General features: G+C 33.0%; 1 long non-coding RNA gene and 1 pseudogene across 1 annotated transcript; both read right to left on the reverse strand.

The window, feature by feature from the left end:
• Window positions 1-2,349: 2,349 nt before the first annotated feature.
• LOC121229629 (serine/threonine-protein kinase EDR1-like) lies at window positions 2,350-16,950 on the reverse strand (annotated as a pseudogene).
• A 6,498-nt stretch (window positions 16,951-23,448) lies between these two features.
• On the reverse strand, window positions 23,449-26,035 carry LOC107959792 (uncharacterized). Its single transcript, XR_001700947.2, has 3 exons — window positions 25,506-26,035; window positions 24,211-24,817; window positions 23,449-24,026 (listed from the first exon to the last, which is right to left on the reverse strand). It is a non-coding gene; the product is annotated as an uncharacterized lncRNA (long non-coding RNA).
• Window positions 26,036-26,194: the final 159 nt, after the last annotated feature.

Raw genomic sequence — 26,194 nt, forward strand, 5'->3', positions numbered from 1 at the left:
CCAAGGCCAGCCTGTTCGATCCTCATCATCATTTCGACAGACATGCTTTATTTTCACCGCAAACTTTGGCAAACCTGCTTAAATGTCTTCCCTGTTGCTTTTTCAATATTTACACAAACCCTATTGCTGAAGCAAGTAAATTTACTGAAGAATCGATTCATAGCAGATACAACATCAAGGGGTTCTCGCCTTTTTATTTGGCTTCATTTTTGTTTCCTTCATAATTTTTCTTAAATTACTACCCTGAAATTGTTTACAATTGATTTCTACTTTCAAAAAGAATTTTATATAGCTTCTCTTTTGCCTCATGCTTGTGAATCCGTCTCCTTTTTTATGTGAATCATCGTCTTTATGAACCCATTGTTTTATTTCAAACTCTGTAGTAGAAGAACAAGTGTTATTTCTTTTAGGGTCTGGGTCTATTCTTTCAATATACATTTTTAAAGTAACATTCTTCTATTAGTTTTATTTTAATAATCGGCTAAATTCATAATCAAGTTTAGTCCAACTTTAAATTAAAATAAATTCTCTTAACATTATTTTCTTCATCCACAAAACTTGTTAAAGTCTTAAGAGCACTGAATTTCTTACCATTTGACACAAGAAGAATCCACAATCCTCCTTAATTATGATTTGCTTGCATACCCAACATTATTGACAAACCATTAATTTTAGTCTATATTTTTAAGTATTAATTTCAGTGGATTTTTTAATTCTATAATCTTATCTAAAATAATAATATATGTAAATAAGAATCGAGTTTAATGGATATCCATAAATTAATTTACATATTTAGATGGTGATGATGATTGTATTAAATATAAATAGATGAAAAGGTGACGAAGTAAAACTTAACTCATAACAATCATGGTGTTTTCCTCGACTTATTTCTGAAGTTATATTAAATAATAATCCTTAAATAAATTAATTATAAATAAATAAACAGGAGATACAATTCTAGTATATATATTATAAAATAAGCAACTGCTAATTGTAAGAAGAAAAGGAAATGATATAGTAAAAAATAATAATAATAACACTGCACTAGAGTATCTGGTAAGGAGGCTATTCGTTCTATGAAGCTGCTTTTTCCAAACTGACACTCTTTCATCATTTTCCTCTTCTTCAACACCACCCTGACCCTCCATGCATTCCTTCTTCCTCCAACAAACTTTGATGCTTTTGAGTTGCTCACAAGCAAATGCAAGCCTCAACGCCTCCCCTACTGATTCAGGTTTTGGAGGAATTATCCACTCCTGAAATTCCTCCTCAGTCCATCAACAAATATGTCTTTCATCAAAATTTCTGAGATCCCATGGTCTGGCCATCTCTGTAAAAGCCATTGCAGTCTCAGGAAATACGAGCGAACACACTCCTCACTGCCTTGATTCATCATGCCAAGTTCATTCCTCAGCTGCTCTTTCACTTGGGTTTTACGATACGCCTGCAGAAAAGATGCCTTGATTTCTGCCCAACCCAGTGAAGGGTATGGTTCTATGTGTAGATCATACCACAGACCAGCCTCATTGTGTAGGGTGACTGGGAAGACCCTCATCATCATTTCAACAGATGATGCATTATTTGCACGGCAAACCTGCTTAAATGAGTCACTGAGCATTGCTTGGGACTGCCATGAGACCTTAAAATATGAAGTGGCGGAATTGGAGAGTGAATTCAAAGAGGGTAATCTTATTGGCGTTGGTAACGGATTGTGATTTAAAGTCGGAAGCATGATCATCATAGTCATAGACACAGTTCTCATTCTCTGGTTGTTCCAACTCATCTCCAGTGGGAGAATTGTTGTGTGGTGGGTGCAAGTGGCCAAGAGTTGGGTTCTTGTTTTCTTGGGCAATTTGGTTTTACAGACGGAAAATAGTAATAACTGCCTCTTTCAGTCGACAAAAAGGCAACTTCTAATTGTGAGGGTCTCAAACTATTTTCTTCTATCAATTCAGTTTAACGTTTAATTTAATATATAAAAATATACTAATATTTAAGAAGAATGTTATCTTCTAAGGAAAATTTATTTGGCATTGCAGTCTTCTAAAGAAAACAAATTGCATTTTGCATCATGTGCAAAAGATTGTAGATTCTTATAAGAATCAAAGTAGAATTGTGAGGAGTTCCTTCTTTTCTTTTACAACAACAATACATGTTCAAATAAAACCCAAACTAAATTTTAAAATAGAAACCTCACATGATATTTAAACACATTTGGATACTCAAGTGCAGGGCCGCCAGCCATTGAAATCATACAAGGATCAGAAACTGAACCCACATTATGCCCAGTAGGATTACTTTCAAGAGTCGCCGCAAAGCATAGCATGTACCCAAACAAACAAAAACTAATTATAAGAAAAAAGGCAAAGATTCATTAGCTGGTCTGGATTTCATCTTTGTATACTGCCAACCCTCTCTACCAGCAGGAGAAGATGTAAATTACAAAGTTTTTGACTTTCCTCTTCCATTTTCTTTTTTTTGCTAGTCACGTACCACACCACATGAGAATGAAAAACTCTAAAAGAAAATCTTGTTTTTAGAATGACCGGGAAAATTATAGAAAGAACAAAAAGAAAAGTATAATACAACCCGAAAAGCCGACAACACTGTTAACACCTCTACCAGGTTTTCTATACAAACAGAATGGTAATGGTATCAGCAGAGAGAGTACTCGCAATCAAGCAAGCGCGATAGTATTTCCCCACAACTCGGCCGCTCTTCCGGTTCTGCCCAACAATCTGTGTACCCAACAAATTCAACCACCCCCCAAATGTGGTCCATGAGATCAATAAGTAAAAAAAAATCCAGTAAAAATGTATGAAAACATTGTCTTGTGTACCTGAAATTAGCCTGCCTAGTGGACCTTCGGGAATCTCCAACCTTGATCCTTCGTTTGCAACAGCATAAACTACCTGAACCAGTATAGCAAAATGAATATGTATATATCTTCCAATATTGGAAATATATCTATAAGGTAAACTCATGTTTTGAGAATGACCAAGTAACAAGCATACAGCATCATACCCTTTCTGGTGGTACACCTTCCCATGGCCTATTTAAAGTACAAAGTTCCCACATTATCACTCCAAGGCTAAAAATATCACATTTTTCAGTGAAAGGATCATTTCGAATGAGCTCAGGAGCCATCCATTCAGGCGTTCCAGCAGATGCGGAGTCTCTCATAGGTCGGCTGGTCATTATTCTGGACAGACCAAAATCACATATCTTAACAGTCCAGTGCTTATTCACAAGGCAATTTGCACTTTTCAGATCACGATGAACAATTTTCATCCGATGCATACACATCAACCCCCTATATGAACAAAGAGAAAAATCTAGTCAGCATCACATTTTTTGTTCTACTTAAAAAAATTTATTCATGCACAAACCATCAGTTCATTCATCCCAACATGACCAATTAACCTAATTATACAGGTCCAAATATATTTGAAAATAAATTGTTTTTCTACAAACTCAACAAGCTTGAGTACAAGAATGTTCAGACTCTAGGTGTAAATATAAAACTTCAGAAAAAATCTTCTTAATTGCACTATATTCCTTTCAAATATGAAGGCAAAGAAAGATATGCACTTTGTAATTGATGCACAGGCCTAACAAACCTGCAGATATCACGCAACATTTTCAGTCTCCTCCGCCAGCTCAATCGTTTTTTCTGACCACTCAGATGGATCAAAAAGTACAACGATCCTATCTCCATGTATTCAGTAATCATCGACAACTGTGGTGGCTTTGTGCATGCCCCCAGAAACAAGATAACTGCAAAAAGCAGAACTCCTTGATTTACTTGATGATGAAACAAAGCAAACTTGCCAATGTTTCTTATGGTTCAATAGGAATCTTGTATATATGAGATAACTTACTAAAGACACACCGCCAGTGTTTATTTATTTATTTTACTTCATTTTCTGTTTGTTTTATTTCCGGTTGGACTACAAGACAATCCCAGACAAACCTAAAAATTAAAATTCTAGAGAAGGCCATAGAAATGTACCATTGGGATGTCGAAGTCGGCTGGAATCACAAACATGTAGAAACACAGTTGAATCAAGCATTATCAGAAAGATATTTAAACAGGAAACATTAATAACTTTGGAACATATGGACAAAAGGATACCTAAGAATGGATATCTCATTGCAGAAATCTTCCATGTTTTCTGCAGTAAGATCTTGCTCCAAAACACCTTGATTGCAACATCTGTTCCATTCCATACACCCGAAAGACTTCTCCAAAAAACCCTGGACAATAAACACAACAAAATGTTGATAGAAATACAACCTGCTCAGTGAGAGTTTTCTAGAAAGATGGTATTTCTATCCATAATTAAGCACAAAATATTAATGCTTTGTCAGGCAAATCAATAAAAGCAGTGTCCAATGGCTTTTCATATGGTTTTCTGATATAGTTTGCAGAGGCTATTAAAGCATATGATTAAAATTTTCTGTTTATATGGTCTCATTTTATAACCTTCACAACTGACACCTAAAAAAAGGGGGTAAACAAAATGAACAGAAAAAATTAGATGACACTTCCTCTATTTTGTCCAAAAGCATACAAAAATTAGAAATATATACATGCATAAATATACAAAGAAAAAAACCCAATTTGAAAATTAATGATGTACAAAATAGCCTCTCTTATGCATTCAACTGGAGAAAACAATTGACAATAGATGAGAAGGCCCAACTTGAATAAAAAAAGCACCAGAAACTCTGAAAAGAAGAGGTTCAGGACTCAGGAGACCACCGCATAAGATTCAAGTACAAGTGCAATACCAATTGTACAACTAACCTAACTAGTGAAAAAACAAAACAGGTCACATATTAAACAATTGAGAGGTTAACAAAGACCATGTACTTCAATATCATACTAAGCATCCAACCTAAAATGAAGAGTGGAGATTCCCTATATAAATATAAGGCAAAAAAGATTAAACTTCACTAAAGTGAGGTAACAGCATTTAGCCTATAACTTGAAACATGATAAAACCATCAGTCTGGTGGTTTCTCTAATATTCATCTGATTCAAGTGCCTGATATTTATAAGTTTAATTCCTGACCATTCTCGTGAAATTGATTTTGACAATCAGTATCTTCTCAATCTAATTTTCTGTAAGCATCATATCAATGTCACCATTCATTTCAAAGTTAGACTAAAGAAACCTTTAATTGGCATTATCGTCTTATTCAAATGCTGCTGCATTTAAAGTAGCATTTAGGACAGCCAGTGCTTTAGCATTTTGTTCTATACCAGTTCCCACCCCCCCCCCCAAAAAAAAAAACAACCCAACAGAAAGAAAGAAAAAAGAGGCAACTGTTCTGCGAAATATGAGAAAGAAAATGTAATGCATTAATCTAAATGAAGCAGGCGCAGGTAAGTTCATAGCAATTATACCATAGAAAGTTGAGAAGAGTGCTTACCTATCCCAACACGAGTTCCGACAGTTAATTCGGAGAAATCAATATTCCATTCAGTGTAAGGTAATAAAGGGTTATTGTTGAACATTGGAGATTCAAGAATTTTATTCCATGTTGCTACCATTTCATCATTTGCTACATAGCCTGAAACTCCAATTCTCTCTGAAGTTCGACTCCTATAGCCATGTGGAGATGATGGCAGTGATATAGCTCTTTGAGAATCTATTTCGTCCCTAGAAAGGTTATACAATGCAGAGCTCCCGCCAGCAATTTTATTGTGGCCATCAAGATGGAAGTTTGATGCCTAAGAGAACAAGAAGAAAACTTCAATGACCTATTAATTGTATTCAACCACATCCTCTCAAAAGGAAAGCATGTTCCAGTTTTCTGTTTTAAAGCCTTGCCACTAAACAAAGATTTTGTGGAATTAAGACAACAAAAAGAAAATAACAAAAGTTAATGTACCTATTTATGGCAATTTGCATATAATCTGTGCATAGATTAGTTCTATTGCAATCAATTCTTTTATGGAATATTCGCACTGTGCAAATGGTAACAAAACAGAGTACAACTTTCTTATTTTAAAACCAGTAGCACAAATTTATGATATTAGGGAAATAAACAAGTGCAAGAGGAAAAAGTTTCCTGTGTTGATGTAATAACTTTACAAACATTAGAAACAGATAAGAAACAAGCATAAATCAGGTAAGGCATCAGAGCAACAATCATCAAAATGTGACTCTTAACAGAGAAGATAAAAAGCACTTCTTGTCCCTCTCCACATTTTAAGGAAATATAATTCATGTCGAAAGGAATTTTCCAACATCTATAGCAGCAAAAGTAACTGCACAAATCTGAAAGCTTCCCTATAACTAGGAGTCCCAAACTGATTAGAGGTCTAAGCAAATACAGTCAATATCTTTTATGTGTGTGTGTGTGTGTGTGTCTATATATATACAGAGAGAGAGAAAAGAGATCCATTTACACTAATATGAAACTGTATTAGTTTTACACACCTTCATAACTTTTATATGATTAATATTTTAACAAATCAACTACTGGATTTAGCAGTATAATCATATTTATCATGCATGTAAATTTCAAATCAATTAGATAACTCCATAATATTGATTGAGAAAACTACATTTTTTTTCATATATACTTAATGGTAGGAATCTATTACATCGAACACAGACATTTTATTTACTCAAAACTCGACATGCATAATCAATGTTAATAAAACATGAATCATATAATCCGTTATGAGAATGTGTAAAAACTACTTCAATTTTACACTAATGTCAAAGAATCCCACCCAGTCATATATAAAATTCTAAACCCGAAATGATTATATCAGAAAATAGAAACAAATACCATATAACAATAGATACAATCCCCAAAAAAATGCAATTAATTTAAAACAAAACCAAACTGTAATTATCAAGTGAGACTCATATTATGTCCATTAAACAACATCTCCTGAAATGATCGACAGTGGTGCAAAAAAAATGTAACTGTATAGGCATAAATGGTGAAAGGCATGTTTGCCTTCTTGAAGGGATAGGGAAAAAGACTTGTGCAAGTGCAGAACATCCCACCATGATAAAGTAAATTTTTTGTAAAAGACACGTACATTTTCCTGAAGATCTGGACTCCTATCAGTTGAAGAATGGGAAAAAGATCTATCTTCCTTGCGCTCTTGCAAAAGACGATTTTGCTTCAATGTTTCATTCATAGCTCTTACAGCCCTGAAACAATACAGACATAATTCAAGTTAAACAACTACATAACAGAATGCATGCCCTGCCAAAAAAAATATCCCAAAAGTTTCAGAAAATATGCAGCAAAATGCACGTTCAGGTAACACCAAGGAGCAAACAAATAAATATAGGCATCACTTGGTATGCTTTATCAAAATATATTAGTGGATTGAAAACTAAAAGTCTACTAAGGTAAACAACTAGACAAGGTCATTTTAAACATTAATTGTGCAGTTCAATATCTAAAATTAATATGAACAAAAGCAAGAAGCCACCTTCATATGAAGCCTATAAGAGACTAGTTTTTTGTTTCATTTGATAATAGGGTTAGGGATGCTAGGGTTTGAACCCAAGCTGTCATGCCACACAAGCCTCTTGCTACTAGAACAAAAGGTTGTTGACAAGGATAATTATGATTAATTCCAAAGCTATTACCCATGAATAAATTTTTAAAAGAAAAAGATAAACTAGATTCTTCTATCCATTACATAGGGTTCAAACAATAAAAATACTTGATGCAATTGACAAATTAATAACTTCTATATAAAGGAAGAGAATAAAGGAGAAAAAAAGAAAAGAAAAGAGGAAGATTAGATGTTTAGAAAATGTTTCCCTTTGACATCTCCAGTTTTACCCAGGAAAAAAAATCAAATAAGGGTATAATAACCAAATATGAAAATCTTTGTTTACCAATTTTCAGCAAAAGAGGAGATTTACATAAATTTGCTCCAACTATTTGGCCATGTTGGAAAACCAATGTTCCAATTTGCCAAATGTAGTTATTTACATTATCTTGTTGACCAATGATCATACTTAGCGTAACAGGAAACAGAAAGTACAAAACAATTTCTAAAGCTAAAGGAACCCTAAGGTAAGAAGGTTTATGACAAGAGCGAACTGGAAAACATGAAGAGATAAATTCAAGTTCATATTCAAGGGCTCAAAAGTTGGAGAATAACTTGTTTAAGTGGCATAATTTAAAACAATTCTAGCTGTAGAAAGTAAAAATTATGCAAACCGAAGGGTCAATCTGAAGAGATTGGTAGCACTAGATTTAATACTTAGTAGACACCTTGCATAAAAAGAAACTGTGTAACTTGCATGATAATTACGTAGGCCATAACAGCAAGACCCATGTGCCTCATTATACTACTAATTTTGTTTGTAACATAAGCCTGAGCAAATATGTTCCCAATACACTGGTTTAAGACTGCAAGAAATCAGCAATCAATTAGATTTTTATTTGATCAAATGGATACATACTATTTTTCTTTTTCTACATTTTGGAGAAAAAAGAAAGAAGGGTCAAAGGCAGGATGGCTTAAATTTTAAGATTTATCACTGAACCATCTCTCACAATTGTAGACAAGCAAACCAGACTTAAGGAAATTTGTGCTCCCTCCCCACTAACAAAAGAATTGTATATCCACATTTTTTGTGCTGTCCCCACCTTTTTTTGAATGTAAGAAAAATGTCCAAGAGATTTCCAGTTTGAACAAACTATATAACGAAACTCTAGGGTACATGTTAGAACCTGACAACCTTAAATCACATCTAATTACTCACAGCAAGTATCCTGAGTACATCAATTTATGCACTTCAGATAAAGTTCATTTAAAAGATTTTCAACATATTAGCACCTTTAAGGAAGTTATTGATATTCAAGGCTCCAAAGAAACTTCTATCTGTTGGCCCTTCTTTTTAGTGAATTGTAAATTAAAAATCCATTTTAATTAAGGCCCAGAATGGTTGAGCTAAACCAAAAAGAAAATCTGGGAAGGCACCTTGGAAATAGAAATGAGTTATCTTAATACTAGAACCAGAAGAAAAACAGAAATGCTAGGAAAATGAGTGAGAGAAAGAAAGCTAGATCAGTCAAGCATAAGAAGAAGTAACTCTTAACAAGAAATATAATCAACCTTACGATATCATCACTGATCTCTGGAGTCATGCTAATGCTTCTTCTCCTTATTCTACGAGCTTCAGATGTTGATGCACCATCTGATCTATAGCTAGATCTACAGTTCAAAGATAGCACTAAAATTTGTCAACAATTTGACTTTTAATTCTAAAGTTAATTTACAGAACACAGGAAAGGGAATGAAATGAGATTAACATTAGACCAGAACATTCTTTTCATTAAAGCCAAGGTAAGCATATTAAACTAAAAACAGACATCTGAATTCAGAACATCACCGGCTTGCCAAGCAAGATAACACTACCAGATTACCTGAACAAATGCTTATACACAGAACACAAGTATTTATCTTGAAATACTGGTATGATGAATAAAAATACAGTTATGGAAAGAAATCTGTTTTAAGGAAACTCCAAACTCAGCTCCACATCCTCTCTACATCCAACTCTAATACCCAAATGAAAGAAGTTTTGCAGCAACAGAAGAGTTTGGGGGAGGGAGGATGGAGATTTGCATGTTTTGAAATCAAAGACACAAGCATATACTGCAGCCTTATCATCACTACTCATGGCAAATATATGTTTTTCAGGAAACATGAGAACCAATTTCTGAATGAAAAAAGTAGATTAGATTTAATGAAAAAGAATCCAATCAAAAGGAACCTTGATGCAGCAATATCATCACCAAAATCTCTATGTGAATTCCTATCACCACTTAGCTTGGACCTTGCACGTGCTCGAAAAGATGGATGCTCTGGACTGCAAAGCCATTAAAAATTTAAAAGAGCAAGAATTACTTAACACATACTCTAATACAACTTACTGCCAACATGATGCAGGAGAAAAGAAATGAATTAGCCTCAAATTCTGTAACGTTCAGTTCTATTGTCCTCCTTGTATAGATTTAGGTTACCTTGTCTATTTATATAGTTATTAGTTTTAATTATTTTCCAAGTATCAGGATTTTAGGGTGATATTGGTATTCTGCTTTGTAATAGGGTCAATTAGGTTTACCATGACCAATGTTGAGATATTCTCCTATTGAGTTTCTTCCCTATTCTCTAATTCTTCTATTCCTCTCCAATTCCATTCATTTCACCTGAATTGTTGCCACATACCTCCGATTTTCCCTATACATTACTATTGTATTCTCGTTCTCCAACCTGTTCTACATCACTGCATTGCTATGGCATCCCATCTATAACTATTTAATAAAAAGTGCAGGGACCAACAAGAATATCCGGTCATAATAAAACACAAACCATATAATAATAAGATCACACCATTCACTTTTAGCACATATCAAATCCAAAACACAAAAGGGCATGAGAGGAACCTGGAACTGGCGGTCCGCTGTTCAGCAATAACCTTTCTTCGGCTTCGACGCCAGAAAGTCGTAGCAATGTTCGGTTCACTATGTGACAGACTAAGGAAGCAAAATAAGTAAATATATAAAATTAGAAATTATCAGAAATGCTATGGCATATTAAATATTCAATCAAGCAGGTATTTTATCTTGTGAGCTTGGAAGCACAGGCACACAGATAAAACGGGTATGACATGACACAACATAGAAACAGTAATATTGCAATTTCTAAAAATTTTAAGACACAGTTATGACAAGACTCAGAAATAAATTTTTTTATATAATACTATACAATAAAATAGTAAAATTGATATTTTTCAATAAAACATTAATATGCAAATAGCTTTTCAAAAATTTTAAATTAAATTCCTTCAGAAAAAATTGCTCATTGTAGTTCCAAATTTGGGAAAATTGAAAAAAGAAAAAGATTTTCATCACATTTCTAGGCATGTCAAGCCAAGTCCAAACAAGTCCAATCATATCCTGACATGTTTCTGCCATTTATTTTAGTTTTATTTTTGATGTGTCCTCGCATCTGATATGTATTCTATCATGCTGTGTCCGATACTTGGATGCTCACTTGACAGAAGTGTCTGTGCTTCATAGATTGTGAGATGTCACAAGACCTGATCTAATTTTGAATGGAACTGAAGGTTCTCAATTTTTCAGCACTGCAGCAACCCAAACTAGAATTATAATATTTTACTTATCAAAATATATTATCTTTCTAAACATCTCACAAACACTTCTGACCTAGTACATTATGTCAAACACGCTCAAAAGGATAGTATGTGCAATATTGGAATGTGTCAAATGTCATCTGCTGACCTGTCAGGCTCAACTTTCTCAGAAAGTCCATAGAGAGGACTATTTGGCTCCAATGGTGAATCACAGGAATCATTTTCAGCAGAATCACTCTCCCCTGCTGCTGAAATATGGGTCATAAAAATAGCCTTTGTTGATCTAGGTATCAACTGACCCGGAAACCGCATAAGATCAACTAATAGCTCCACAGAATTTAACACAACTATCACAGACATGTGTTTATAAGAATCTGCGCACTCAATAACCCCATCATTTGGCAAACCCTGAAAGAATGACACAAGAAATTGGCACAGCCTTTCAGTCAAAGATCTGACAACCAACAATAAAGAATGCCTTGGAAAATCTTCTATATTATCAACCTAATTTCACACAGTCTGAAACTTGAAACTGAGATATGTATATATGGAAGAGGAAATAAATCATTTAATCTAACCAGACAATTGAGAGGGAGGAAAGAGAAGAGCTTACCATCATGAGCTTACTTTCAAGCCCTACAGTATCTGCTAAAACTTTAAACAAAATGGCTCGTGGGCGACACAAACCATGTTTTATTTGCCCCAGCAACTGGACACCTTGATTTTCAAGCATGTGGGAGGTTTCATCTAGTACAGCTTTTGCTGGACTCTCCACAGTGGTACGTTTATAAAAATCAGAAACCTAGGTAAATAGCAGGAATCATTATAAACAACCAAATTAGAACTGAAAAGATGAAATAAATGCTTACAAAGGACCTCCAATAGGAATGCGCTATGTTGCCCTAACTCTTCATTTTTCCCAACATATATACACATCCAACATCCATATCTGACACATATCTGGACATGGGTATGGGTATGATTCTCCAACTATGTGGAGAAACTTAGAAAAAAAAAAGCATTTTTGTATCGGATGCATACCCATATCCAACATTCACCTCCAAGTAGGAGTAACATAGGGAATCTGAGTACAAAAGACAGATTAACAAAGATCATGACATTATTGCCTTGTCCCATTGTTCAAGGGCAAAACTAGCCAGCATTGACCATAGGTTTTATCCTATTTATTTCTCATGTTAATGCAGAGAACTGAAATTAAACTATATAAAGACCTACGAAGGTACTTTATCAACATCTGGAATTACTGAAATTTCAAATTTAGAAATTTTATTCCATGGGCAAGCACAAACAGAAACAGGCATTTTGTTATGTACCTTCTAGCCTACAAAATTCCCTTACAAAATCTTTTCATGTATGTTACAGGCCATATTTATTTCAGACTACTTAACATTTAGCAAATATCAGTAGAAAATTGCCTGCAGTGAAAGGGATATAACACTTCTTTTTGTTACCAATATCACTAGAAGAAGCTGAAATATGTTAAAAGTGGTACAGTAGGAAACTTTTGTACATAATATGTCAAATAGCATGCACCTTAAAAGCTCACAAGATAAAGGTCATTCATGAATGACTGACATAGTGTGCTTCCATAAAGAAACTTTATTTTCAAAAGCAAAGAAAAGAAAATTTATCTGATAACAAGAACAGCATTAAATAGATGCATCTAGCCATATATTGCTATTGACAAGGCAACAAAACAATCTGAAATACAGTCAATGAGAACACTAGGTGTCGTGGGCCAGAGGAAGATCGGCTAAAGAAGAAATGAAATAATAAAAACTATTCTCACCAGTCCGGCAATCTTTTTAATCATTGCAGCTGGATTGGAATTTAATCCTTTAACCAGTGCCACAATCAACTGCTTCAGCATAGATAGCTTTTTATCTTTCTCAGTATCCACAAGAATAATATCAGCTCTATAACCTTCTCCACCCAATGCCTGAAGCTCTTCCAATGTAGGAATAGTGTCAAAATGCTCCTTAAGTCTTTTATCCTGCGAGTAGTAATACTACTTTAAAGAACAATCATATGAAACAAGACCAAATGAAAATCTAAGTGCAGAAATCGTGCATTTGTTATTGTCAGTACACCAGCACATATATGAACCATATATCATCCAAGTAACAGCATTAAACAGGCATAAAATATATTCTGATTTTACATTTCAAGGAATTTACAGAATCCTTCGTGGAGATTCCTTGCCGGATTTCTTTGCCAGGATAAAAAGCATTTCCTGAATAGTGTAAAGAAAATATCTGCTAACAGAACAATAAAGGACAGGGAGGTAGCTACCCTTTTTTCCTTCAATAACAAGTTTTTATCCAATAAACCAATTGCAATTAATTTCTATCTTTATGCCATTACTTTTTCCTCGGCAGAGTACAGTTACAAGTAAATAACCATCAAATCCACAAAAAGAAATAATTTCCTTTCTTCAAAATTCCATCACATTTCTCGGCATAGAAGCATTGAAGTGCTCTGATTCATTATTTGATGATGTAAATGCGCTCTTTCATTCTTAAGAAAAATGAAATCTATTATCATCACACACTAACAAGATTTTGATATTAACATGTGCTCTGAAAATGCTTACAGCCCTCCATATTCTAGTCTATCCAATGTTGGACATACAAGGACCTGAAAAATTATCTTTACCTTCTGTGTATCTCAAGGTGTATGATTCATGTTTGATTTTTTTCACTAGAGTGATCGAGATTCAGTTGATCTAGGCCAAAAGCTGACCTACATCACAAGAATCCTTCTTTGAAACACTTCGGAAGTGGCCCAGTAACAATAATGAACCAGAAAACACAAAACCATCTTATTTTACTCGAGAAAAAATGGTAATCCAACCACATCCATCCTGTTCCTCATAAATAAAGTTTAAATCCTTATAGATGAAAACACTTGAGATCAAGGTACCATAATAATTTTGAAAAAGCTGTTATACTTTTCTTCATTATCTGAAATTCTTTAGAGATTAATTATCAGATATAGATGGCTCTTCATAAACTTTGAAGCAAATGTCACATCAGCCCCCCCTATTTCCTTCTGTGTATCTCAAGGTGTATGATTCATGTTTGATTTTTTTCATTAGAGTGATGGAGACTCAGTTGATCTAGGCCACAAGCTGACTTACATCACAAAACTCCTTCTTTGAAACACTTCGGAAGTGGCCCAGTATCAATAATGAATCAGAAAACACAAAACCATCTTATTTTACTCGAGAAAAAATGGTAATCCAATCACATCGATCCTGTTCCTCATAAATAAAGTTTAAATCCTCATAAACAAAGTTTAAATCCTTATAGATGAAAACAATTGAGATCAAAGGTACCATAATAATTTTGAATAAGCTGTTATACTTTTCTTCATTATCTGAAATTCTTTAGATATCAGATATGGATGGCTCTTCATAAACTTTGAAGCAAATGTCACATCAGCCCCCCCTTACCTCAATTGATCCTCACAACATAAAAACCAGAGTGGGGAAACTTGCAGCAAAAGCCTTCTTCGTTAACAAATGAATTTTAACCACCTCAGTTAAAAGTCAAAAGCCTTACTTGAGTCAACCTCTCTTTTACATCTCACCTAACCCAAAATCTTTATATCATTGCTCTGTCATTTTAACACAGCATATTCCTATTCCAAAACATCAGCAAACAACATCACTAAATCAACTTGTGGCAACTAGACAAACAAGTGGTTAATACCTGAGTAAATGTATCTATAGTGATAATCACTAAGCATTCCCACAAATAAGAGGTAATACCTTAATGAATCTATCAATCAAAAAAATCCATTCATTTCAAATTATATCATTGACTCATCATGATATGCTTGAGGAAATTTGTTGAATCCAACAATAGATATCCTTAATAAGCCCATCAAATGTCATCATAATATCCTAAATAAGACACAAAATGAAGATGAACATCTATCTTTGAACAAGGAGGGTGGAGAGCAATAGAAAGCGCTTTCAAACTAACAAATAGATTAAAGTGAAAATATCTACAAAAGAAACAACTATTAAAAATCAAAATAGATAAGAAGCAAATAATGAGGGGGAAGAAAGCAAGAGGCCATTATCATATGAAAATATCAACAAAAAAAAAAAAAACTATCAACCATCAGTATAAATAAGAAGAAATAAACATGGGGAAGAAAGCAAGAAGCCATTATCATATGAAACTCAATTTCAATCAAAGAACAAGAAGAGTTGAGCAGCTAGTACAGTACAATTAATCACAAAGTAACATATCCTCACCGGAATGACAGAATAGAAGCCGTTTGGAATTGGTTCAGAAAGCACTCCAGAGCTCCACAAAATCTGTGATGCTGTCTGAGATGACAATCCATCTTGCTCAAAAGTTCTAGGCGATTCCCTATTACTTGAACTCTGTTCATGAGAACCTAAAGAAACAGAACCAAATTTTTCAATAAAATCTGAAGACCACCATGTTGCATTAGAATGCCCTTGCTCTTCGGGACCAGCATCATCTCGTGTCTCTTCCATGTCCTTAAGTATTTAAAATGCAAAACCATATTCGCCCCTACTTCTCAACCCATAAAAGATATTTTAAATCTAGGAATAGTTCGCAGGAAACAAATCATATGATGACAAGCTTCTTTTCTACTGACTTGCTCAAGCTGGAGGCCATCAGACCTGAAGAGAAAAGATCATTAGACGAAATGGGCAAAATTTTTTGCTTCTGAATTCAATAAACATGCAAGATGTAGCACCTATTATTAAAGGGGAAACACCTACAAGCAAATGAAGCCAAGACAAAGCAGAGTACAATGATAATGTCTTCAAACTTCCCTTAAAAAGCCCTTGGTCTTATTAAAATCCAAAAAATTATTATTTCACAAGCATATCAGCCAGCCTATCCAATAAATCATTTTATACCAATATAAAGATCACCAACCAACAAATATTCAGAATAAAATAGTCGATCCCCACTTAATAAATTAGTGAAATTAACTCGTTTCTATCTAATTCCTACCCACTAAAAAAAAATATTCATTCCAACTTGGGAAAGCAATTGGAGTTCTCAAATGATTAATAATCTGATAGACAAACATGCAAATAAAGCTGATTAACGAAGAAAAATTATAAATCAAATTAGAAGATCTACTAACAGAAAAACCCAATTAGACATATACTTGAAACGAATCAAAATAAGCATCGCATTTTCAAAAAAAAAAATTACACTTGAATCCGACTCTCTTTTATCACCGATAATCGATAATACCAAACGGTGGGTCTTTCCCTAATCAACAACAAAATCTAATCCAGCTCCAGCCCAAACACGGGAAAAATAGATTATTTAATCGCAAATAGCTCGTGTCTAAATCTGTAAAACTAAGAAAATAAAAACAGAAACTGAAAGGATGTGAAATGAAAGGAAGGAAGAAATTGAAATGACGAAGTTACCACCAGCAGATCCCTGCATTTGAATCGGACACCGACGGCATTTGAATCTCAACCCATCCGTTTGTGAATTAGCCCCATCTTTTTCGAATCACGCATTCTTCTACACAAACTCAGCACCAGCCAGAAAGATACTGATAATTTATTTATTATATGTATAAAATAATAGAGGTTGAGAATAAGAATGCAAACCTAAAGGAGAAGGGAACGAGGAAATGAAAGAGAGAGAAATGAAAGAGCGATGGATGGGATTTTTTGGATTTTAATATTAAATAAGCGATGTGTAGTCGTTTATTAATTATTTCTTCTTCTTTGCTTTTGTTTGATCTATTGAAGAAACCAATGGCTTTTTTACTTCTGAGTTTTTAGGGTAGGAGGAGAGAGGGTGGGGGAGGTGGTGAGTCACGTGCTGGGAATCTGGTGACCCCTCCCCGACAGCCAGCTGGCAATGGGGTTGGCTCTCATCTTCCTCCGCGTGAATCACCCCCTCCTTTTTACCTTTTCTTTATTTATTTCTGCTCAAATTCCAAACATAGTCCCTTTACTTATCAATTTCTTCCAATTTAATCTCCTTCTTTTATTTGCTTAAATTTATTACTTCAAAAGTCATAACCTTAATATTTTAAGGAGGTGGTCTCTCATTTGGTTGTTAGTGTAATAATATTAAAAAAAACTTTATTGCATATTATTATAACAGTTAGATATAAAATAAAGAATAATTCGTATAAAATTAAATTTGAAATTAAAAATATTAGTAAAAACTCTTATAAAAAATAAAATCTCTTTAAAGTAGAATTTTTCTCTCTTTGTTAAAAATAAGTCATGAGAGTAGTTAAATGTTACCAATTGCATTAGTTTATTGCAAACTCGTATATTAAAACATACTTAAAAAATAATACTCCTACCAAACCTAAAATAAATGTTGTAAGTAGTTTAAGAATTATATAAAGAAATTACTTTTAGAAATTGAAACCCTGTTAAAATCCTTGAATCAGCTCGTCCATCGAAACTTCCATATCAACCCATCCATTGAACCTCCTACAAAGTTATTAAATTTCTCTCAACATTGTAACGTTTACCTCATTTATAATTTTGTAAAAGGTTAAATATAAGATTAGTACTTAAACTTGTCCACTGCTCTTAGATATATTTGGTTTATCACTTCTCCTTTATGGCATCTTGCTTAACATGTTTGTTGGTGGATTCTGGATTTAAGATTAGAATTTGAATGTTAAAGAAACTCGAACATTTTTTTAAGCTCGATTTCATGGAGTAAACCAGGGATTTGGGAAAAGAAAATTTAAGGGTGGGGGTTGACAGAAGAAAGATGTAGAAGAAGACCTAGAAAAAAAAAGAAAAGAAAATGAGAGAATGAAAAATAAAAGAAAAAGAAAAATGAGGTATAATAGGACGCCACATGGCAGCGACAATTGGCCAGCGCTACCATGTTATCAAAAAATTAACGGTGTTAGTGTCAAGTACCAATATAGTGGACGGAAAGAAAGTTCGGGTACCAATCTAGGAAAAAAAAAAGTCATAAGTACCAATCTGGGAGAAGTGGACAAGTTCAAATACTAATCTTATATTTAACCCTTTTGTAAAATACTAATTTTTTTTACAAAATTGCTGAATTTCTTATAAAATTGTTGAATCCTTATATAATTAATGAATTTCTTAAAAAACAAGGTGCTACATCATCATCGATAAGAGTTGTAACTTATGGAACAACATAGAGTTTTCCAAGTATCCTTGATGGAGTATTCATGAATGTTGAAATTTTTTATTATGATTTATACATGTTATAACCTTATAGTTCACTCGAGCATCAATCTTTTGTTGGTCTTCATAACTGATATGTAATTGATCTTTTCTTACCCATACTTTCTTATAAGTGGTTCTACTTTGTTTTTTTGTTCTACTTTCTTATAGAGTTTGCCTTATGCAACATTTAAATTTTGCTTCCATTTCAAATCTATAACATATAGGTCTAGTGTGTCCTATAACACCACTATAATGACATACAAATTTACCATTCTTCTTGCTCCATACTTATTGTTGTCAAGATATTATTCTTTAAGATGTGGCAACATGAGATGGGACATCCATGGTATTTCTCCCTCTTCGATCATTATTCAACCTATAGTAATGTGGTCTAATATGCTCAGCCTTTCCATAACAGTGACATATAGGCTTTCAAGATTTCTTTAACCTTAATGAAAAATAGTTGCGGAAGATATTTTCTCACCATTATCAATATATCCTAAACCTCTATCTCTATTTCCCATCTTACAATAACCAAGATCTCATCAAGTTTCTCATTCTTATAACTCATTTTCTTTATGATGGTTTAAGCTTCTAAAAAAATCCTTCTAAACAACATTCAATTTTGTCTTTGTGTTTCAAGTTGACTTCATAATCAATAATAATGACACAATCTCTTTGAAAGCCTCATCAAGCTTTACATTTGTCTTTTCAAAATTACCAATCACAACATCTTTTTCTTTAACAAGTTTCATGTAACACCCATTGCCTGGTCCCGTTGCCAAACCAAAGCTATAAGGAGTTATACAATTAATGGAACAATTACTTGCAAATTTTAAATCCAAAATTTAAAATTAGAGTATCAAATGAACTTACACAACCTTTTAATAAAACAAAGACTTTACATATAATTGGACGATTTAACCTTATACATTCAAAACACTAGTTTAACTAAGATTATAAGAGTTATTCTCAAGTACAATATAAGAATTTAAACCCAAAAGGTGCCCTGTCATCTATACATGTTGCAACAAAAGGTTTTAGGCTCATACTAGGCTTGAAGACTCTGGCTAGTCTCTCTCAACATCGCACAACGATGTTGATTTCCTGAAACTAAAGAAGAGAATCATGGTAAGTTCGTAAGGAACTTAATGAGTTCAAAATAAGTTATTTTTTTATGGCTAGCTTTAAGAGTCTGCCACGGTTTATACTCAGATAAAACTTGCGCATACATATGGCGTTCATGAAAATATAACATATAAAACAATTATCGCAATTAAAACTTGGACTTTATTTTATAACTACATAGTACACGATGCATGAGTGTTTCTCCCACTTATGATTATAGCGCTTATAGTCTCTACGTACAAACTTGTTGCAAATAACCTTGACAGATAACCCACTGTATGGATGGATACATTTTGGATTCACTTGGCGAATAGTCTTACGGATTCTTACATGTATATTCGTAAATGTAAATTCATATATGTGCATTCGTACACATGAGTTACCTCCAAATTTTCATATGGCGGAGTCCCACGTAAAGCTTTAATATGAAAACTTGAAGACAAGCCCACTGGACTGTCCTGACTTGTGTATGCCCATGCATTTACATCTCTACTCTGCCATAACTCCTTTGTTTTTATCATTATTCTTCTAAATAACTTTTTTAAAGTTCCTTGTAAGAAGAGACAATTGTTCTTACAACCCATCAATACAGACCATGGAGTCATCAGATGTGTTGATATCGACTTTCACATTAAAGGCTATATTATTATTTGGCTTGATTTTGGCTTTTTGAACTTCCTTTAGATTCTTTTAAAAAGTTTGTAATGAACCTTATCAACACACATAGTGTTGGTGTCCTTAGCCTCTTCAATGGTTGTCACCTTGACTACAAACTTCTCAGGTAACAAACGTAGTATTTTTTGAACTCAGTTTTCCTTAGAATATTCCTCACCAAAAGTAGAAGCTTCATTAGTTACGTTACAAGTCTAGCAGAAAACTCAAAAAATGGATTCATTTTCACATATTCTTACAATTTTAAACTTGGTAGCATTTGAAGTCTTAACTCTAGAGGTTCCTTTGCGAATAGTTTCCAAAATGTTCTAGACTTCTTGTGTTGAGACACATCTAGAAATTCTTCTAAACTCTTGTGAATATACACCATTAAAGATAGCATGCAAAACTTTAGAGTTGTAGTTTGCATTGCAACTTTATCTTTTTTAGTTGTTCAACTTGCTTCAGGTTTTAGAATTTTTTCAGTAGTTTGGGGATGATTCCATCCATTCAAAACGACTTTCCATGCTTTTTCATCAATTGATTTTATTAAAGTTCTCTTTTGAGCTTTTTAATGAACATAATTAAATCCATTTAATAGTGGTGAATGTATAGTTGTTTCGCATTTTTTCATAAACTCTATTGTCGATTACTAGACACAAGATCTTAGTAGTTATATTAGGTGGGAGACTTTGTTACCAATTGAGAAAATGTCTAGCTAGATTGTGATATGAGATACGACCAAAAGCTTTGGTATAAGTATTGACACAACTATACAAAAACAAAGCAAAAAATACTAGAATGAACACAAGCAAATTGGTAACTTAGTTTCGCACAAGTTTTGTGATTTAAATTTTTTATTTTATAGTGAGAGCAAATGAATTAAATCAAAAAAGATTTTGAGAAATTTTGAAAAGAAAACACAAATTTAGTTGTTTTTTCTTTTGACATTTCATATAATTTTTAAAATTTTGTTTTATTTTTACACAAAGAAGTAAATTCATTTTTGGAACTTTGAAAAACTTAATAGAAATGAAATTCCTCTTTCAAATCACTTTTGGACATAACAATAAGAAATTTAAAATTAAGGGTTTTTTTTTAAATACTAGTGTTTCTATTTATGTTGTTTGAACAAATAATTTTAAAAGAAAATTTAAGTTATTGAAATTTAATGAAATAAAAACAATAATAAAAGAAGCATAATAATATATAAAAATATAAATATGAAAAAAAAAACAATAAGTGGGTACATTAGATTTAAAAAATATATCAATATTTTTTTAATGATAATATGGGAAATAAATGTTAAATTTAATAAAATATTATTATGTATACTGGAATCATGCAAATTAATGACTTTTTTATTTAATTAATTATTTTTCCCAAAAATATGAAACAACACCATAATTATTTATCGAAATGTGTTTTTTAACGATCTTAACTTTCATTAATGTCAAGTTTACTTTAAAATTTAATGAAAATAAATTCCAAACCCCTTACCATATAAAATCAAGTAAAGAGCGTCAAGATTTGATTAAATTCAAGATTTTTTTAACTGTTAGAATCAATATATATGTATTCACATCAACATTTAGGGTATAAATGAGACAATTTATACTTGCAAGCTACTTAAATTTTTCTAAAAAATTATTCATTGAATTCGTTAATTATCAAGTCAATCTTTATCTCAAGCAAATCAAATACCATACTACATGATTCAATCGACTCATAAAATTAATAAACTTTTCAACTTTTATTATATTTAAAATATTTTTATATTATTAGATTATATATTACCCTTATTATTCGAAAATTTTTTCTTCTTTTCTCAAACTTCATCCTTACCCATTCAATTCAGTCTATGCCTTATCGTTTTTCCCTTTCAAGTTTAAGGGTTTTTAATATTGTTTTCACAACAAATTTAGTTTTTTTTTTCCAAAATCTCTTTAGTTACAATTTTCATACCTTTTGATTTGTTGATTTGGGTTTTCTTACTAATTTTTGAGTAAATTTATTTAATGCTTAACTCGAAAGTATACTTGAAAAGGGAGAATGTATAAATAAAAATATAAGCTTGAAAATTAGACTTAAATAAAAAATAGACTTATTTTTTAAATGAGCCGGACCTCTGATAGTTTTTTTTGGTCCCTAACTTGGCCTGAATTGTATAGCTAATTTCATAGTATTTTACTATTATAGAACTTTTGTTTTATTATTAATTTTGTTATTAATTTAGTTGCAACTATCTTAGTATAAAAATTATATTTTTTAATTTGTTGAAAAATACTTATTTTAATATTTTTAGTATATTTAATATATCATATTTTTAAATTTTGTTTTATTTAATAAAATAATTTTTTTAATTTAATATAAGCTAAATTGAATTCAGACTTATACAAAAATTTAAGCTCATTTTTCGGGTGAAGCCTGAGCCTATCAATCAAATCTAAAATTCTGTTAGATTCTTGCCATCTCTATTTTTTAGGAGATTTTAACCTTGGACCGGTTTGAGGTATTTTTTTCTTATCTGGCTGTTTCTCTTTTAAGTTTGAAGGAACCCAAGGTGGTTTGGCTTCCTTGCTCGAGGACGAACACTAGAAGCAGTAGCTATAGTGCATCAGATACACATATTATTACAAGTTTTTGGTTTCTAATTTTTTTTACAGCATTATTGGTGAATTCTTCTATTGTAGCTGTGAAAATTTTAGCTTTTTGATAACAATATCAATGAAAGTAGTGAAGGAAAGGGAGGGAGTTTCAGTGGAGTAGAGAAGAAAAATATAATAAAAATGGAGTATTTGGAGTGCCCTCCTCTTCAAAAGGAGTCTTTAAAAAATATATATAGGGGTCATCAGGTCGAATTTTAAATTGAATTTCAGGTCAGACCTCGGGTCAAATTATAATATATTTTATTTTATTACAATTGTATAACAATTTGTCTCCTACTTTGTTTAAGAAGAGTTATATATTGACTCTTCTAAGACAAATTTACACGCTAGGAATGTGTAATTGAGAGCTCACTGTTAAGTTTTAATTTGAAACTTTATTGAGCAAATTTTGTTATTCAATAGTGTAATTCAGGAATTAAAAATTGTATTGTAGAATATCGTGAACTGTACTTCTCGTAAGTAAAAATTTGCCCTTCACTTTATAGAAGAAATTAGCGAGCTTTAAAAATGACAGTCGCGATATTAAATCAACTCTTAGAAAATCGAAGGTTGCAATCTTAAATAAAGTGAACAGTAAAAATGATAGTCGCGATATTAAATCTTAAATAAAGTGAACAGTAAAAATGATAGTCGCGATATTAAATCAAGTGAATTGTTAAAATATCGAATGTTGCAAAGGTCATGATCGTTTATTCTCTACATAGTTATGATATGCTGCAGGCAATTGATGGGATAAGAACAATCTGGCTTAAGCATCAATGATCTACAGAATAAAAATCACCGAAGTTGGGGTGATTGTTCCATTCATTGCAATTTTCAAAGTTTTTTTATGGCTATGTTGGCCAGAAAATTTCGACCGCGGCTTCTTAACAGAGCCATCTGAATCCCAACCTTCTGTCCTATCAAATTTCCATATTGGATCTTCATCCTATCATTAGCCATTTCTGAAAGCCTGCGACCTCACTCTTTCGATGGCCTAACTAAAACCATAGACTTCTTCTATAATGAGAGCTTGAAATGAAATAGTTGAGGTATCGCTATTGAAGAGAAGGTTTCTCAAAGCTCTTTTTGGTTTCAGCTTGCTTTTGATGCATTGGACATCTTACGTAACTCCTTAATCATAAGCTCGTGGAAGTTTAAAGTAGCTTATTCCAAACATAGCAGCAGCTAGCTGTTATCGACTTAAAAGGATATGCCAAAAAGCTGCAATTATACACATTACTTCAGTGTCCAAGCAACATCATGACTGCCCTTTGAAGCTCATCTATCATACATCAAACTACCTAATCATCAGCTTTCAAGATCAGAACAGAATGAACTTCTAAAGAGCTCATCGTTGAGCTTAGACCGGAAAGATGAACACTAAGCTAAGGTAGCAATAGCTCACCTTTTACAGGAGGCAGAGAATAAGGTAACGATCTCTGTTTCTCCTCACAGGTCATGGCAACAAATTCCATTTCCTACATATATACAAGACACGCAAGATACACCTCGATAATGATAAAAGTAGTCTGTCAATCAGAAGTAAGAAATCAATGCAAACAATTGTATAGCTTTTGAGTTCAAAACTATAAATATGAACATGTAAAGGTACTCCAAAAGTCGAGGACAGATAGTGAGGAAAAGACACTTCAGCATTCCTATATAATCTAAAACTGTTCATCCAAAATCGTAATGCTTAGATGATAGTAAAAGAAAAACTTATGTCAATTATAGCATGTTTTCACACGGCAGCTAAATGATAGGATGACAGTTTTGTAGCATGACATGGGAAAACAATATGTACCTTAAGAGAGCAAAATGCAGGTCAAGATATCATAAAGCAAATACACCGTCCTTATACTCCACATGATAGTATCGAGGGAAAACATTGATGAAAAGTGTGCTGGGAAATTATATTGCTTGGTTCATAACGACAGTTATTTATATGGAGCAATGATAACAAATATATCACCTGGTAGTAGCTCAGTTGCTCAGGAATCCAGATATGCATCCTGCAGCCATTCATGCCTCTCTTACTAGCGATAGATATGAAACCAAAAAAGCTTCAACTATAGTTCACATCATCTTATTCTCGAACGCTTCTAAAGTGTTCCTACTACATCCTTAAACAGGGAAGAACATAGAAGTGGTAAATGAAGTAAACCAAAATGAAACAACATCCAAAAACAGTTTTCTTTCCCCATGTATAAAAACATCTGTAATAATCTGGTTCAAGCAAAACAATCTCTATCCAAAATTAGGCAAAAATTCCAAGCCTAGGGCCAAATTCTAAAGGCTAATGCAAAACAAAGATAAAAAACCAGACTAGCTGATGTAATAACCACCCACACAAATATGATCCACCAAGCCATAAACAAGGATGCTTCTTTAATAAAAGCAGAACAAGCATAAACCTAGAACTCCAATGACTATAGCTCAGCTATTAGACTTGGACTTGCATTTAGTCTACTAAAAGTTACCATAAAATTGCTTTATCTTCCTTTTTATTATTTTATTTTGGTTAAGGGAGATTCGAAAACTGCTTTAGCACACCGACATCATGCACCGACTGAGCCCAGCCAAGAACAATATCAATACTAAGACACACCTATCTTAATAAGTTTATACAACAGGATCAAGAAAATTAAGAGACACATGCACAAACAATTCCACAAGTATTAAGGCTCCAAAGCTGCATACCTTAGTTGGTTGTCGAGTGCTTCTTTCATCCAAGCCAGCAAATCAGTCGATTTGAAGCTGAACCACATCCTTTCCTCCTCACCGTTCTTCACCTCAGCTTTCCCGAAAATTCCGCCAATAAATGGCGAACCCCATAACACAGATGATAGGAACCAAAATCACAAATGTATCCATAAATAGCTATGAAGCACTAAAGAGGCAGAAGTATGTGTTGGATATAGTATTGCCGGAGCCCTTCCCCTTGCTTGGCGCGGCTTTTGGCGGCACATGTCTCTTTCCTCTCGATATCCACCGTTGCCATTGAATAGTACTGCTTCTCAGCTATTGCTTTTGAACCAGAGCTGGAAAACCCAAAGAATTTGTCAGTATTGGAGAAGATGATGACAAGAACCTTAGCATCACAGAGAATGGCAAACTCTTTTGACGAGTTCAATCAACGCTCACTGCACCATTGTTGATGGAGTTCCGGAAGAGTTGAGAAAGATACTATTAATGTTTATATTTTTTCATTAGAACTGATACATGATGATACCAATTTATTTCAGTGCTTCATTTCAAAATTTATCAATATATTTTTTAAAATATTTAATATATAATATTTACGAATATCAAATTAATTTAGATTAGATAAACTTTAGTGATGAATTCTATCATATTTTGTGTAATCCATTTAGGTAAGGCAATAAATA

This window comes from Gossypium hirsutum, chromosome A05 (genome assembly GCF_007990345.1).
Source record: "Gossypium hirsutum isolate 1008001.06 chromosome A05, Gossypium_hirsutum_v2.1, whole genome shotgun sequence".
Classification (NCBI taxonomy): Eukaryota; Viridiplantae; Streptophyta; class Magnoliopsida; order Malvales; family Malvaceae; genus Gossypium; species Gossypium hirsutum.